Source organism: Arachis hypogaea, chromosome 13 (assembly GCF_003086295.3).
Source record: "Arachis hypogaea cultivar Tifrunner chromosome 13, arahy.Tifrunner.gnm2.J5K5, whole genome shotgun sequence".
NCBI classification, from domain to species: domain Eukaryota; kingdom Viridiplantae; phylum Streptophyta; class Magnoliopsida; order Fabales; family Fabaceae; genus Arachis; species Arachis hypogaea.
In genome coordinates this window covers 93,839,641-93,856,808 of record NC_092048.1, presented here as the reverse complement: position 1 = coordinate 93,856,808, position 17,168 = coordinate 93,839,641, and the positions used below count along the sequence as shown (strand labels likewise).

General features: G+C 40.4%; 3 non-coding genes across 3 annotated transcripts; 1 reads left to right on the top strand and 2 right to left on the bottom strand.

Annotated features, from left to right (window-relative positions):
* Nucleotides 1-1,461: 1,461 nt before the first annotated feature.
* LOC112738845 (small nucleolar RNA R71) lies at nucleotides 1,462-1,569 on the bottom strand. The gene has a single exon (XR_003169800.1). It is a non-coding gene; the product is annotated as a small nucleolar RNA R71 (small nucleolar RNA).
* A 10,881-nt stretch (nucleotides 1,570-12,450) lies between these two features.
* LOC112739264 (small nucleolar RNA R71) lies at nucleotides 12,451-12,558 on the top strand. The gene has a single exon (XR_003170199.1). It is a non-coding gene; the product is annotated as a small nucleolar RNA R71 (small nucleolar RNA).
* A 3,581-nt stretch (nucleotides 12,559-16,139) lies between these two features.
* LOC112738973 (small nucleolar RNA R71) lies at nucleotides 16,140-16,246 on the bottom strand. Its single transcript, XR_003169917.1, has one exon. It is a non-coding gene; the product is annotated as a small nucleolar RNA R71 (small nucleolar RNA).
* Nucleotides 16,247-17,168: the final 922 nt, after the last annotated feature.

The window sequence follows — 17,168 nt, the reverse complement described above, 5'->3', positions numbered from 1 at the left end:
CAAATTCGAAAATTTGAGTTGACTTTTTCAAAAATTTTTAAAATCAAATTGTTTCTCATGAGTCAAATCAAATTTTCAATTTGAAAATCTTATCTTTTTCAAAATCTTTTTCAAAAATCAAATCTTTTTCAAAATTATTAGTTATTTTCGAAAATTTTAAAAAAATATTTTTCAAAAATATTTTTCTTAATTTTATACCAAATTTTCGAAAATAACATAATCAATTAATGTTTTGATTCAAAAAATTTGAAGTTTGTTACTTGCTTGTTAAGAAAGATTCAAACTTTAAATCATATCTTGTGATTTCTTGTGAATCAAGTCATTAATTGTGATTTTAAAAATCAAATCTTTATCAAAAACTAATTTCTATCATATCTTTTCAAAAATATCTTCTCATCTTATCTTTTTCAAAAATATCTTCTTATCTTATCTTTTTCAAAAAGTTGGTTTCAAAATATCTTCTCTAACTTCCTATCTTCTTATCTTTTCAAAATTTGTTTCAACTAACTAACTAACTTTTTGTTTGTTTCTTAACTTTTTCAAAACTACCCAACTAACTCTCTCTCTCTCATTTTCGAAAATATCTCTCCCCTTTTTCAAAATTTCTTTTTAATTTATTAATTATTTTAATTTTTAAAACTTAATTTTCGAAAATTACTAACAATTTTTCAAAAACCATTTTTCAAAAATCACTAACTCTTTTTCAAAATAATTTTCGAAAATTTTCCCTCCCCCATCTTATTCTATTTATTCATTCATATCCTAACATCTCATCTCACATCTCAATCCTCATCACAGTTGTGTTTCTTCCATTACATCACATTCTTTGTCTCCCCCTTCTCTTCCACTCACAAAGGGATCCCTATACTGTGGTATAGAGGATCTCTATTATTATTATCATTTTTTTTGGCCATTCTTCCTTGTCATATGAGCAGGAGCAAGGATAAGAACACTCTTGTGGAAGCAGATCCAGAACCTGAAAGGACTCTGAAGAGAAAATTAAGAGAAGCTAAAATACAACAATCCAGAGATAACCTTTCAGAAATCTTCGAACAAGCAGAGGAGATGGCAGCCGAAAATAATAATAATGTAAGGAAGATGCTTGGTGACTTTACTGCACCTAATTCCAATTTACATGGAAGAAGCATCTCCATTCCTGCCATTGGAGCAAACAACTTTGAGCTGAAACCTCAATTAGTTTCTCTGATGCAGCAGAACTGCAAGTTTCATGGACTTCCATCTGAAGATCCTTTTCAGTTCTTAACTGAATTCTTGCAGATATGTGATACTGTTAAGACTAATGGAGTAAATCCTGAAGTCTACAGGCTCATGCTTTTCCCTTTTGCTGTAAGAGACAGAGCTAGATTATGGTTGGATTCTCAACCTAAAGACAGTCTGAACTCTTGGGATAAGCTGGTCACGGCTTTCTTAGCCAAGTACTTTCCTCCTCAAAAGCTGAGCAAGCTTAGAGCTGATGTTCAAACCTTCAGACAGAAAGAAGGTGAATCCCTCTATGAAGCTTGGGAAAGATACAAACAGTTGACCAAAAAGTGTCCTTCTGACATGCTTTCAGAATGGACCATCCTAGATATATTCTATGATGGTTTATCTGAGCTATCAAAGATGTCACTGGACACTTCTGCAGGTGGATCCATTCACCTAAAGAAAACGCCTGCAGAAGCTCAAGAACTCATTGACATGGTTGCTAATAACCAGTTCATGTACACTTCTGAAAGGAATCCTGTGAGCAATGGGACGCCTATGAAGAAGGGAGTTCTTGAAGTTGATACTCTGAATGCCATATTGGCTCAGAACAAAATATTGACTCAGCAAGTCAATATGATTTCTCAGAGTCTGCATGGAATACAAGCTGCATCCAACAGTACTCAAGAGGCATCTTTTGAAGAAGAAGCCTATGATCCTGAGAACCCTGCAATAGCAGAGGTGAATTACTTAGGTGAACCTTATGGAAACACCTATAACTCAACATGGAGAAATCATCCAAATTTCTCATGGAAGGATCAAAAGCCCCAACAAGGCTTTAATAATGGTGGAAGAAACAGGTTTAGCAATAGCAAGCCTTTTCCATCATCAACTCAGCAACAGACAGAGAACTCTGAACAAAATGCTTCTAATTTAGCAAATCTAGTCTCTGATCTATCTAAGGCCACTGTAAGTTTCATGAATGAAACAAGATCTTCCATTAGAAATTTGGAAGCACAAGTGGGCCAGCTGAGTAAAAGGATCACTGAAATCCCTCCTAGTACTCTCCCAAGCAATACAGAAGAGAACCCAAAAGGAGAGTGCAAGGCCATTGACATAAGCGCCATGGCCGAACCTGTGAGGAGAGGAGAGGACGTGAATCCCAAGGAGGAAGACCTCCTGGGACGTCCAGTGATCAATAAGGAGCTTCCCTCTGAGGAACCAAAGGACTCTGAGGCTCATTTAGAGACCATAGAGATTCCATTGAACCTCCTTATGCCCTTCATGAGCTCTGATGAGTATTCCTCTTCTGAAGACAATGAGGATGTTACTGAAGAGCAAACTGCCAAGTTTCTTGGTGCAATCATGAAGCTGAATGCCAAATTGTTTGGCATTGATGCTTGGGAAGTTGAACCTCCCTTGTTCATCAATGAACTAAGTGATCTGGATCAACTGACATTGCCTCAGAAGAGACAGGATCCTGGAAAGTTCATAATACCCTGTACCATAGGCACCATGCTCTTTAAGGCTCTGTGTGACCTTGGTTCAGGAATAAACCTCATGCCCCTCTCTGTAATAGAGAAACTGGGAATCTATGGGGTGCAAGCTGCTAAAATCTCACTAGAGATGGCAGACAGCTCAAGAAGACAGGCTTATGGACAAGTAAAAGATGTATTAGTAAAGGTTGAGGGCCTTTACATACCTACTGATTTCATAGTCCTGGATACTGGAAAGGAAGAGGATGAATCCATCATCCTAGGAAGACCTTTCCTGGCCACAGCAAGAGCTGTGATTGATGTTGACAGAGGTGAAATAGTCCTTCAATGGAATGAGAACTCCCTTGTATTCAAAACTCAAGGATTTCCCTCTGCAACCATGGAGAGGAAGCTTGAAAAGCTTCTCTCAAAGCAGAGTCAACCAGAGCCCCCACAGTCAAACTCTAAGTTTGGTGTTGGGAGGCCACAACCAAACTCTAAGTTTGGTGTTGAACTCCCATATCTAAACTCTAAGTTTGGTGTTGGAGAGTTTCAACAAAGCTCTGCACATCTGTGAGGCTCCATGAGAGCACACTGTCAAGCTATTGACATTAAAGAAGCGCTTGTTGGGAGGCAACCCAATGTTTATCTAATTCTTATTTTTATTGTTTTTCATGTTTTCTTAGGTTCATGATCATGTGGAGTCACAAAATAAATATAAAAATTGAAAACGGAATCAAAAACAGCAGAAGAAAAATCACACCCTGGAGGAGCATCTGTCTGGCGTTCAGCGCCAGAACAGAACATGGTTCTGGCGCTGAACGCCCAAAATGGGCAGCTTCTGGGCGCTAAACGCCAGAACAGGCATGGTTCTGGCGTTCAACGCCAGAAATGGCACACAAATGGGCGTTGAACACCCAAAATGGCCACCAACCTGGCGCTGAACGCCCAGAGTCGGATACAAAGGCATTTTTACATGCCTAAGGGGTGTAGGGATGTAAATCCTTGAAAACCTCAGGATCTGTGGACCCCACAGGATCCACTCAGGATCTGTGGACCCCACAGGATCCACTCAGGATCTGTAGACCCCACAGGATCCACTCAGGATCTGTGGATCCCACAGGATCCCCACCTACCTCCACTAACTTCTTCTCACCACTCTCTTTCACACAACCCCACAAACACTCTTCCCTAAAAACCCCTCACCAATCACCTCAATCTCTCTTCCCCATTAAACCTTCACCACTCACATCCAACCACTCTTCCCAATAAACCTACCTCATAAACTCCACCTACCTTCAAAATTCAAAACCAATTTCCCACCCAAACCCACCCATATGGCCGAAACCTTCCCCCCCTTCCCTTCCCTATATAAAGACCTCCATTCTTCATCAAATTCACACAACACACCCCTCTACACTCCTCTTGGCCGAAACCTCATCTCCCTCTCCCTCTCTATATTTCTTCTTCTTCTTCTTCTATTCTTTTGTTTATTGCTCGAGGGCGAGCAATATTCTAAGTTTGGTGTGGTAAAAGCATAGCTTTTTTGTTTTTCCATTACCATTGATGGCATCTAAGACCGGAGAATCCTCTAGAAGAGGGAAAGGGAAGACAAAAGCTTCCACATCCGAGTCATGGGAGATGGAAAGATTCATCTCCAAAGCCCATCAAGACCACTTCTATGATGTTGTGGCCAAGAAGAAGATGATCCCTGAGGTCCCTTTTAAACTCAAAAGAAATGAGTATCCAGAGATCCGACATGAAATTCAAAGAAGAGGTTGGGAAGTTCTAACAAACCCCATCCAACAAGTCGGCATCTTAATGGTTCAAGAGTTCTATGCCAATGCATGGATCACCAAGAACCATGATCAAAGTAAGAACCCGGATCCAAAGAACTATGTTACAATGGTTCGGGGGAAATACTTGGATTTTAGTCCGGAAAATGTGAGGTTGGCGTTCAACTTGCCATACATGGAAGAGAACGCACGCCCCTACACAAGGAGAGTCAACTTTGATCAAAGGTTGGACCAAGTCCTTATGGACATATGTGTAGAAGGAGCTCAATGGAAGATTGACTCCAAAGGCAAGCCGGTTCAACTAAGAAGATTGGACCTCAAGCCTATTGCTAGAGGATGGTTGGAGTTTATTCAATGCTCAATCATTCCCACTAGCAACCGGTCTGAAGTTACTATAGACCGGGCCATCATGATCCATAGCATCATGATTGGAGAAGAGGTGGAAGTTCATGAGATCATACCTCAAGAACTCTACAAGGTGGCTGACAAGTCCTCCACCATGGCAAGGTTAGCCTTTCCTCACCTCATTTGCCACCTATGCAATTCAGCTGAGATTGACATAGAGGGAGATATCCTCATTAAAGAGGAAAAGCCCATCACTAAGAAAAAGATGGAGCAAGCAAGAGAGCCCAGTCATGGAGCTCAAGAGGCGCAAGAAGCTCATCACCATGAGATTCCGGAAATGCCTCAAATGCACTTTCCTCCACAAAACTACTGGGAGCACATCAACACCTCCCTAGAAGAATTGAGTTCCAATATGGGACAACTAAGGGTGGAACATCAAGAGCACTCCATCATGCTTCATGAAATAAGAGAAGATCAAAAAGCAATGAGGGAGGAGCAACAAAGACAAGGAAGAGACATAGAAGAGCTCAAGGACATCATTGGTTCCTCAAGAAGGAAACGCCACCATCACTAAGGTGGATTCATTCCTTGTTCTTGCTTTCTCTGTTTTTCGTTTTCTATGTTATGTGCTTATCTATGTTTGTGCCTTCATTACATGATCATTAGTAGTTAGTAACTTTGTCTTAAAGATATGAATGTCATATGAATCCATCACCTCTCTTAAATGAAAAATGTTTTAATTCAAAAGAACAAGAAGTACATGAGTTTCGAATTTATCCTTGAACTTAGCCTAATTATATTGATGTGGTGACAATGCTTCTTGTTTTCTGAATGTATGCTTGAACAGTGCATATGTCTTTTGAAGTTGTTGTTTAAGAGTGTTAAATATGTTGGCTCTTGAAAGAATGATGACTAGGAGACATGTTATTTGATAATCTGAAAAATCATAAAAATGATTCTTGAAGCAAGAAAAAGCAGCAAAGAACAAAGCTTGCAAAAAAAAAAAGAGGCGAAAAAAAAATAGAAAGAAAAAGAAAAAGCAAGCAGAAAAAGCCAATAACCCTTAAAACCAAAAGGCAAGGGCAAATAAAAAGGATCCCAAGGCTTTGAGCATCAGTGGATAGGAGGGCCTAAAGGAATAAAATCCTGGTCTAAGCGGCTAAACCAAGCTGTCCCTAACCATGTGCTTGTGGCGTGTAGGTGTCAAGTGAAAACTTGAGACTGAGCGGTTAAAGTCAAGGTCCAAAGCAAAAAAAAGAGTGTGCTTAAGAACCCTGGACACCTCTAATTGGGGACTTTAGCAAAGCTGAGTCACAATCTGAAAAGGTTCACCCAATTATGTGTCTGTGGCATTTATGTATCTGGTGGTAATACTGGAAAACAAAGTGCTTAGGGCCACGGCCAAGACTCATAAAGAAGCTGTGTTCAAGAATCATCATACTGAACTAGGAGAGTCAATAACACTATTCGAAATCTAAAGTTCCTATAGATGCCAATCATTCTGAACCTCAATGGATAAAGTGAGATGCCAAAACTATTCAAGAGGCAAAAAGCTATAAGTCCCGCTCATATGATTGAAGCTCTGTTTCATTGATAGTTTGGAATTTATAGTATATTCTCTTCTTTTTTATCCTATTTGATTTTTAGTTGCTTGGGGACAAGCAACAATTTAAGTTTGGTGTTGTGATGAGCGGATAATTTATACGCTTTTTGGCATTGTTTTTAGTATGTTTTTAGTAGGATCTGGTTACTTTTAGGGATGTTTTCCTTAGTTTTTATGTTAAATTCACATTTCTGGACTTTACTATGAGTTTGTGTGTTTTTCTGTGATTTCAGGTATTTTCTGGCTGAAATTGAGGGACTTGAGCAGAAATCAGATTCAGAGGTTGAAGAAGGACTGCTGATGCTGTTGGATTCTGACCTCCCTGCACTCAAAGTAGATTTTCTGGAGCTACAGAACTCGAAATGGCGCGCTTCTAATTGCGTTGGAAAGTAGACATCCAGGGCTTTCCAGCAATATATAATAGTCCATACTTTGGCCAAGAATTGACGACGTAAACTGGCGTTCAACGCCAGCCTTCTGCCCAAATCTGGCGTCCAGCGCCAGAAAAGGATCCAAAACCAGAGTTGAACGCCCAAACTGGCACAGAAACTGGCGTTCAACTCCACAAATGGCCTCTGCACGTGCAACACTCAGGCTCAGCCCAAACACACACCAAGTGGGCCCCGGAAGTGGATTTATGCATCAATTACTTACTCATGTAAACCCTAGTAGCTAGTTTATTATAAATAGGACCTCTTACTATTGTATTTGACATCTTTGGATCTTTGGATTACCTTATGATCTTTTGATCATCTTAGGATCTTAGGATCATCTTTGAACGCATTGTTCTTAGACCATGGGGGCTGGCCACACGGCCATGCCTGGACCTTCACTTATGTATTTTCATACGGTAGAGTTTCTACACTCCATAGATTAAGGTGTGGAGCTCTGCTGTTCCTCAAAGATTAATGCAAAGTACTACTGTTTTCTATTCAATTCTTCTTATTTCGCTTCTAAGATATCCATTCGCACCCAAGAACGTGATGAAGGTGATGATTATGTGTGACGCTCATCATCCTTCCCCCTTATGAACGCGTGCCTGACAAACACTTCTGTTCTACATGAATTAAGCTAGAATGAGTATCTCTTAGATCTCCTAACCAGAATCTTCGTGGTGTAAGCTAGAATGATGGCGGCATTCAAGAGAATCCGGAAGGTCTAAACCTTGTCTGTGGTATTCTGAGTAGGATTCAATGATTGAATGACTGTGACGAGCTTCAAACTCGCGAGTGCTGGGCGTTAGTGACAGACGCAAAAGGAGGGTGAATCCTATTCCAGCACGATCGAGAACCGACAGATGAATAGCCGTGCCGTGACAGGGTGCGTGAGCATATGATTCACTGAGAGGAGGGGATGTAGCCACTGACAACGGTGATGCCCTTGCATACAGCCAGCCATGGAAAGGAGTAAGACTGATTGGATGAAGATAGCAGGAAAGCAGAGGTTCAGAGGGACGAAAAGCATCTCCATACGCTTATCTGAAATCCCTGCCAATGAATCTACATAAGTATCTCTATCCCTTTTATTGTTTATTTTAATCTAATAAAGTATCATGTTTAAATCCGCCTGACTGAGATTTACAAGGTGACCATAGCTTGCTTCAAGCCAACAATCTCTGTGGGATCGACCCTTACTCACGTAAGGTTTATTACTTGGACGACCCAGTACACTTGCTGGTTAGTTGAACGGAGTTGTGTCCACACATAGTAAAGAGCCATAATAATGATTCCATACAATAACAAAGAGTACTACATTAATGTGATCACAATTTCGTCCACCAGCGCGCATTTGGAGTTATGTAGCTCCAGAAAATCCACTTTGAGTGCAGGGAGGTCAGAATCCAACAGCATCAGCAGTCCTTCTTCAACCTCTGAATCTGATTTTTGCTCAAGTCCCTCAATTTCAGCCAGAAAATACCTGAAATCACAGAAAAACACACAAACTCATAGTAAAGTCCAGAAATGTGAATTTAACATAAAAACTAATAAAAACATCCCTAAAAGTAACTAGATCCTACTAAAAACATACTAAAAACAATGCCAAAAAGCGTATAAATTATTCGCTCATCACAACACCAAACTTAAATTGTTGCTTGTCCCCAAGCAACTGAAAAACAAATAGGATAAAAAGAAGAGAATATACTATAAATTCCAAACTATCAATGAAACATAGCTCCAATCAGATGAGCGGGACTTGTAGCTTTTTGCCTCTTGAATAGTTTTGGCATTTCACTTTATCTATTGAGGTTAAGAATGATTGGTATCTATAGGAACTCAGAGTTCAGATAGTGTTATTGATTCTCCTAGTCCAGTATGTTGATTCTTGAACACAGCTACTTTATGAGTCTTGGCCGTGGCCCTAAGCACTTTGTTTTCCAGTATTACCACCGGATACATAAATGCCACAGACACATAATTGGGTGAACCTTTTCAGATTGTGACTCAGCTTTGCTGAAGTTCCCAATTAGAGGTGTCCAGGGTTCTTAAGCACACTCTTCTTTTGCTTTGGACCTTGACTTTAACCGCTCAGTCTCAAGTTTTCACTTGACACCTTCACGCCACAAGCACATGGTTAGGGACAGCTTGGTTTAGCCGCTTAGGCCAGGATTTTATTCCTTTAGGCCCTCCTATCCACTGATGCTCAAAGCCTTGGGATCCTTTTTATTTACCCTTGCCTTTTGGTTTTAAGGGTTACTGGCTTTTTGCTCTTGCCTCTTGGTTTTAAGAGCTTTTGGCTTTTTCTGCTTGCTTTTTCTTTTTCTTTCTCTTTTTTTTTTTGCCATTTTTTTCTGCAAGCTTTTGTATTCACTGCTTTTTCTTGCTTCAAGAATCATTTTTATGATTTTTCAGATTATCAAATAACATTTCTCCTGTTCATCATTCTTTCAAGAGCCAACATATTTAACATTCATAAACAACAACTTCAAAAGACATATGCACTGTTCAAGCATTCATTCAGAAAACAAAAAAGTATTGTCACCACATCAATATAATTAAACTAAGTTCAAGGATAAATTCGAAACTCATGTACTTCTTGTTCTTTTGTAATTAAAATATTTTTCCATTTAAGAGAGGTGATGGATTCATATTCACTACTTTAAGGCATAGACACTTGAATACTAATGATCATGTAATAAGACACAAATATAGATAAACATTTAACATAAAAACGAAAAACAGAAAATTTAAGAACAAGGAATGAGTCCACCTTAGTGATGGTGGCGTTTCCTTCTTGAGGAACCAATGATGTCCTTGAGCTCTTCTATGTCTCTTCCTTGTCTTTGTTGCTCCTCCCTCATTGCTCTTTGATCTTCTCTAATTTCATGAAGGATGATGGAGTGCTCTTGATGTTCCACCCTTAGTTGTTCCCAATAATTGTGTGGAGGAAAATGTATCCCCTGAGGTATCTCAGGGATCTCTTGATTTGCAGTCAAATGTTCTACCACTGAGCTATAGACCCTTGAGATGAATCTCTCCATCTCCTATGACTTGGAAGTGGAAGCTTTTGTCTTCCCTTTCCTCTTTCTAGAGGTTTCTCTGTCCTTAGGTGCCATCAATGGTTATGGAAAAACAAAAAAAGCTATGCTTTTACCACACCAAACTTAGAATGTTGCTCACCCTCAAGAAAAAGAAGAAAGAATAGAAGAAGAAGAATATATGGAGGATATGGAGGGATGTATGTATTCGGCTATATGGGTGGGATTGGGTGGGAAAAAGAGATTTTGAGTTTTGAAGGTAGGTGGGGTGTATGGATGTGAGTGGTGAAGAGGTGATGGGGAAGAGAGATTGAGGTGATTGGTGAAGGGTTCTTAGGAAAGGGTGATCTAGGATTATGAGGAGGAAATGTGAGTGGAGGTATGTGGGGATCCTATGGGGTCCACAGATCCTGAGGTGTCAAGGATTTACATCCCTGCACCAATTAGGCATGTAAAATGCCTTTGCATACATTTCTGGCATTTAGACGCCGAAGTGATGCTTGTTCTGGGCGTTCAACGCCCATATGCAGCATATTTCTGGCGTTGAACGCCAGCTTCATGCTTGTTTCTAGTGTTCAGCGCCAGCTCCATGCTCTGTTCTGGCGTTGAACGCCAGCCAGATGCTTCTTACTGGCGTTTAAATGCCAGTAAGTCCTTCCTCCAGGGTGTGATTTTTCTTCTGCTGTTTTTGATTCTGTTTTTAATTTTTGTAATTATTTTGTGACTCCACATGATCATGAACCTAATAAAACATGAAAGAACAATAAAAATAAAAATAAAATTAGATAAATAAAAATTGGGTTGCCTCCCAACAAGCGCTTCTTTAATGTCAATAGCTTGACAGTGGGCTCTTACGGAGCCACACAGGTGATCAGGTCAATTTTATAGACTCCCAACACCAAACTTAGAGTTTGGATGTGGGGATTCAACACCAAACTTAGAGTTTGGCTGAGGCCTCCCAACACCAAACTTAAAGTTTGATTGTGGGGGTTTTATTTGACACTGTACTGAGAGAAGCTTTCTATGCTTCCTCTCCATTGTTACAGAAGGAGATTCTTGAGTTTTAAACACAAGGTTGTCCTCATTCAGTTAAAGGATCAATTCTCCTCTGTCCACATCAATCACAGCTCTTACTGTGGCGAGGAAGGGTCTTCCAAGAATGATGGATTCATCCTTATCCTTCCCAGTATCCAAGATTATGAAATCAGCAGGGATGTAAAGGTCTTCAACCTTTACTAACATGTCCTCTACTAGTCCATAAGCCTGTTTTCTTGAGTTGTCTGCCATCTCTAATGAGATTCTAGCAGCTTGCACCTCAAAGATTCCCAGTTTTTCCATTACAGAGAGGGGCATGAGGTTTATCCCTGACCCAAGGTCACACAGAGCCTTCTCAAAGGTCATGGTGCCTATGGTACAAGGTATTAAGAACTTTCTAGGATCCTGTTTCTTCTGAGGCAATCTCAGTTGATCCAGATCACTCAGTTCATTGGTGAGCAAGGGAGGTTCATCTTCCCAAGTCTCATTACTAAATAATTTAGCATTCAGCTTCGTGATTGCACCAAGGTACTTGGCAACTTGCTCTTCAGTAACATCTTCATTCTTTTCAGAAGAAGAATACTCATCAGAGCTCATGAATGGCATAAGGAGGTTCAATGGAATCTCTATGGTCTCTAGATGAGCCTCAGATTCCTTTGGTTCCTCAGAGGGAAACTCCTTTTTGATCTCTGGACGTCCCAGGAGGTCTTCCTCACTGGGGTTCACGTCCTCCTCCTCTTTTGTGGTTTCGGCCATGATGGTCATTTCAATGGCCTTGCACTCTCCTTTTAGATTTTCTTCTGTATTGCTTGGGAGAGTACTAGGAGGAGTTTCAGTGATTTTCTTACTCAGCTGGCCCACTTGTGCCTCCAAATTTCTAATGGAGGACCTTGTTTCGTTCATGAAACTCACAGTGGCCTTAGATAGATCAGAGACTAAATTTGCTAAGCTAGATGGATTCTGCTCAGAATTCTCTGTCTGTTGCTGAGTGGATGATGGAAAAGGTTTACTATTGTTAAACCTGTTTCTTCCACCATTATTAAATCCTTGTTGAGGCTTTTGTTGATCCTTTCATGAGAAATTTGGGTGATTTTTCCATGAGGAATTATAGGTGTTTCCATAAGGTTCACCCATGTAATTCACCTCTGCTATTGCAGGGTTCTCAAGATCATAAGCTTCTTCTTCAGGAGATACTTCTTGAGTACTGTTGGATGCAGCTTGCATTCCATTCAGACTCTGAGAAATCATATTGACCTGCTGAGTCAATAGTTTGTTCTGAGCCAATATGGCATTCAGAGCATCAATTTCAAGAACTCCCTTCTTCTGAGGCGTCCCATTACTCACAGGATTCCTCTCAGAAGTGTACATGAACTGGTTATTAGCAACCATGTCAATGAGTTCTTGAGCTTCTGCAGGCATTTTCTTTAGGTGAATGGATCCACCTGCAGAAGTATCTAATGACATCTTAGCTAATTCAGACAGACCATCATAGAATATATCCAGGATGGTCCATTCTGAAAGCATATCAGAAGAACACTTTTTGGTCAGTTGCTTATATCTCTCCCAAGCTTCATAGAGGGATTCACCTTCTTTCTGTCTGAAGGTTTGAACATCCACTCTAAGCTTACTCAGCTTTTGAGGAGGAAAGAACTTGGCTAAGAAAGCCGTGACCAGCTTATCCCAAGAGTTCAGGCTATTTTTGGGTTGAGAGTCCAACCACACTCTAGCTTTGTCTCTTACAGCAAACGGGAAAAGCATAAGCCTGTAGACCTCGGGGTCAACCCCATTGGTCTTAACAGTATCACAGATCTGCAAGAACTCAGTTAAGAACTGAAAAGGATCTTCAGATGGAAGTCCATGAAACTTGCAGTTCTGTTGCATCAGAGAAACTAATTGAGGTTTCAGCTCAAAATTGTTTGCTCCAATGGCAGGAATGGAGATGCTTCTTCCATGTAAATTGGAATTAGGTGCAGTAAATGATGCCAGGGCATTTTGGCCAGTTTCACTAACCTTTTCTTTACTATTTTTAGGGTAGTTTCATGCATTTCCTTAGGAAATAAGCTAGTTTTGGGTAGATATTCACTTACATCTTGATTCAAGCATACATTGTGCACTTTACATGATTTCATGAGGATTTTGCATGAATTTAAGGACAAATTGGATGTTCATTTCCCATGACTTGGACTAAAACTTTGATGCACTTTATTGCTTGATTTCAGGACAAAGGAAGCAAAGAAGAACCACATTAGTGGCTACGTTAGTTACACTAACGTTAACACTAACGTGGAATGGGAGTAACTTGCAAAGTTAATGAGAAAAGTGATTGCCAATAACGCTCTCGAAGCCATCATTGCCCACGTTAAGAGTCACGTTAACTAAGTTAACGTGAACTCTAACATGGAAGAAAGGAAATGGAGCCAATGTTAGTGACACTTAACATTATCACTAACGTTGGACCAAGATATAAGTGGCCACGTTAGAGTCCATGTTAACTTAGTTAACGTGGCCTCTAACGTTAAGAAGAAAGGGGGGAAGCCAACGTTAGTGACATTCAACATTATCACCAACGTTGGCCAAGTCACTCTAGGCCACGTTAACTCCCACATTAACCTAGTTAACGTGGAAGCTAACGTGAGGAAGGGAGGTGACGCCAACGTTAGTGACACCCAACATTGTCACTAACGTTGGAAGGAGCCCACACATGCCACCATGAGCCACGTTAACTCCCACGTTAACTTAGTTAACGTGGAAGCTAACGTGGATAAGGGAATGTTGAACCAACGTTAGTGACACTCAACTTTGTCACTAACGTTGGAGATGGCTAGCATAAGCCACGTTAGAAGCCACGTTAACCTAGTTAACGTGGACTCTAACGTGGGAACTAAGGGGCACATTGGAACGTTAGTGACAATGTTAAGTGTCACTAACGTTCTCGAAGGTTGGCAAGCCTACGTTAAAAGAGCCACGTTAACTAAGTTAACGTGGACTCTAACGTTGGGAAGGGGGAGGTTTCTCAACGTTATTGGGAAAGTTGAGTCCCAATAACGTGCGCGAAAGACAAAGAGGCAACGTTAGTGGCAACATTTGTGCCACTAACGTTGAGGTTAACGTGGCTCTTACTTGGGTAAGGAACGTTAGTGAAAAAGTTGAATGTCACTAACGTTCTCGAACCCATATTTTCACTGAACGTTAACACCACTAACGTCCTGAGCAAAAGTCTCTGCCCACTTCACAATTTCTCTCTGCAAGTAAAGTCAAGCCCAATGAAGAAGATAACTGCTTCAAACTCAAGATTCAAAGGCCCAGACCCAAGACTTGAAGAACCAACTAGAAGAGTAGAAGAGTAGTATATATAGGAGTAGCTTTGAATTAAAAAGGGAGTTGGAAAATATAGGGAGCCTCTAGGCATAGAATTACTCTCTGTATTCACTTTTTCTACACTTCTAGTTTCATTATGTATTATCCATCTTTGTTTTCATTTTCCAGAGCTATGAACAACTAAACCTCTTTCATTGGGTTAGGGAGCTCTGTTGTAATTTGATGGATCAATACTAGTTTTCATTATTCTTCTTCTATCTTTTCTCTTGATTTTACTTGAAAGCTTTCGATCTTCATCCAATTGGGTAATTATCTTGGAAAAGAAGCTATTCATACTTGGATCTCTTCTGAACCTTGAAAGAGGAATGAAGAGATCAAGCTAGAAATACTTTCTCATGCTGGACCAAATTGGGTTTGGATGGATTTGTGACTATAATCCTCTCAGCACTTGATTTGGAAAATGCATGTGGTATAATCAGTGACCTAACTTCATCTCTTCTCATGAGCAATTGACAAAGGAATTGGCTATTGATCAAGATTTGAGAGATTGAATTACAAGAAATTGTAATTTAATCACTTAAGATTGCCAAGGAGATCAATGAGTGCATTGATTGAGGAAGAGATAAAAATGAAATTGATCCGGAGAATGCAACATCTCCTGAGCCCAATGAACTCCCCATTTCTGATCTTACCCATTCTCTTTATTTTCTGTTACTTACTTTTATGAGCAATTCCCCTATTCCCATTTATAATTCTGTAATTTACTTCAGTCATTTACTTTCAGTTCTTTAATTCTAGCATTTACTTTTTCTGTCATTTACCTTCCCGCCATTTTATTTTCTGTAATTCTAAACTCAAATCCTGGATTCGCTCAACTAGAACATTCTTCTAATTAAAGTTGCTTGATCAATCAATCCTTGTGGGATTCGACCTCACTCTATTGTGAGTTTTTACTTGACGACAAATTCAGTACACTTGCCGAAGGAAATTTGTTGCGAGACAAGTTTTTCGTGCATCAAGTTTATGGCGCCGTTGCCGGGGATTGATTGTGCATCAACAATGATTAGATTGAAGGATAACTAGATTGAGCATTTTATTTTTGTTTGATTTAATTTTCTGTTTGAGTCATTTACTTCCTGTTTTAGTTAATTTCTTCCCTTCCCCCCCCATTCTTTCTTTGTTATTTACCATTCATCTCATTAACCCACTAACTATTTGATATATTGCATCACTCACACTAATAGTAATTCTGACAGATATACTTTCTGCACCTATTCTCTTTGCTTGTACTTGCTTGTTGTATGACAGGGAGAAGAAGCGGGGCTTCAACTTCCTTTGATTCTGAACCTGAGAGAACCTTCCTTATACTAAGAAGGGAGGCAAGAGAAAAACGTGTAGTTGGTGCTGAAGAAGAGGAGGAATACTTTGAACCAAACATGGAAGAAAACATGGAGAACCATCGTAAAGAAGAAGCTCACAACCATGGCGGAAGAGGTCGAGCAAATCATGCTGGGGAGGATAGAAGAGTTTTAGGCTCTTACATCAATCCAAACCCAGGAAACTGTGGAAGTAGCATTCAAAAGCCAACCATCCATGCCAACAATTTTGAACTAAAACCACAGCTCATCACCCTTGTTCAGAACAATTGTTCGTTCGGAGGAAGTGTCCAAGAGGACCCCAATCAACATCTGACCACCTTCCTGAGAATATGTGACACAGTGAAGTCTAATGGTGTTCATCCTGACGCCTATAGACTGCTCTTATTTCCATTCTCACTCAAGGATAAGGCAGCCAAGTGGCTGGAGTCTTTCCCAAAGGAGAGCTTGACAACTTGGGAAGATGTGGTGAACAAATTCTTAGCAAGATTTTACCCTCCTCAACGAATCAATAGGCTGAGAGCTGAGGTCCAAACTTTCAGGCAACAAGATGGTGAGACTCTATATGAAGCATGGGAGAGGTTTAAAGACCTAACAAGGAGATGCCCACCAGATATGTTCAATGAATGGGTGCAGCTGCACATTTTCTATGAAGGGCTTTCCTATGAGTCAAAGAAGGCAATAGACCATTCATCCGGAGGATCTTTGAACAAGAAGAAGACCATTGAGGAGGCCATAGATGTAATTGAAACAGTAGCAGAGAACGACTACTTCTATGCCTCCGAACGAGGGAACACAAGAGGAGTAATGGAGCTAAACAATGTAGATGCTCTGCTAGCCCAAAACAAGCTCATTACCCAGCAGCTAGCTGACCTCACCAAGAAGATGGAGAGGAACCAAGTTGCAGCAATCTCCACTTCATCAACAACCCAAGAAGGAGTGAATGAAGAAGCAGAGGGTAGTCAGGAGCAAGCCAACTACATTGGGAATTCACCTAGGCAAAACCATGATCCATACTCCAAGACCTACAACCCTGGATGGAGGAACCACCCGAACTTTGGGTGGGGAAATCAACAAGACCAAAGCCTTGATCAAAGACGCCTAAATCCAAACAATACAACCACCCAACACTTCACATCTAGAACATATCAACACCCCCATAACAACACCTCTCCACATTCATATCAAGGCCAGAATAACCCTCCTCAGCCTGACCTATCATCATTTGATGAAAGAATCTCAAGGATTGAGAATCTACTTGAAGGCATAGGCAAAGAGATTCAAGATAGTTAAGCGTTCCGAAAAGAGGTGATGTCCAATATGCAGAATCAGGATGCTGCCATCAAGAAACTGGAGACACAAATTGGCTACTTATTCAAGCAAATTCCAAGCCACAACCTTCGCAGCAAGACTAGCTTAACACGAAGGGAGGAGTGCCAGGCTATCACCCTTAGGAGTGGGAAGGAACTGAAGGAAACCCCCCAGAAACCACAAGAAAAGGAATCAGATAAAGAGGAAGAAGAGCAGGATGGAGCTCAAGTT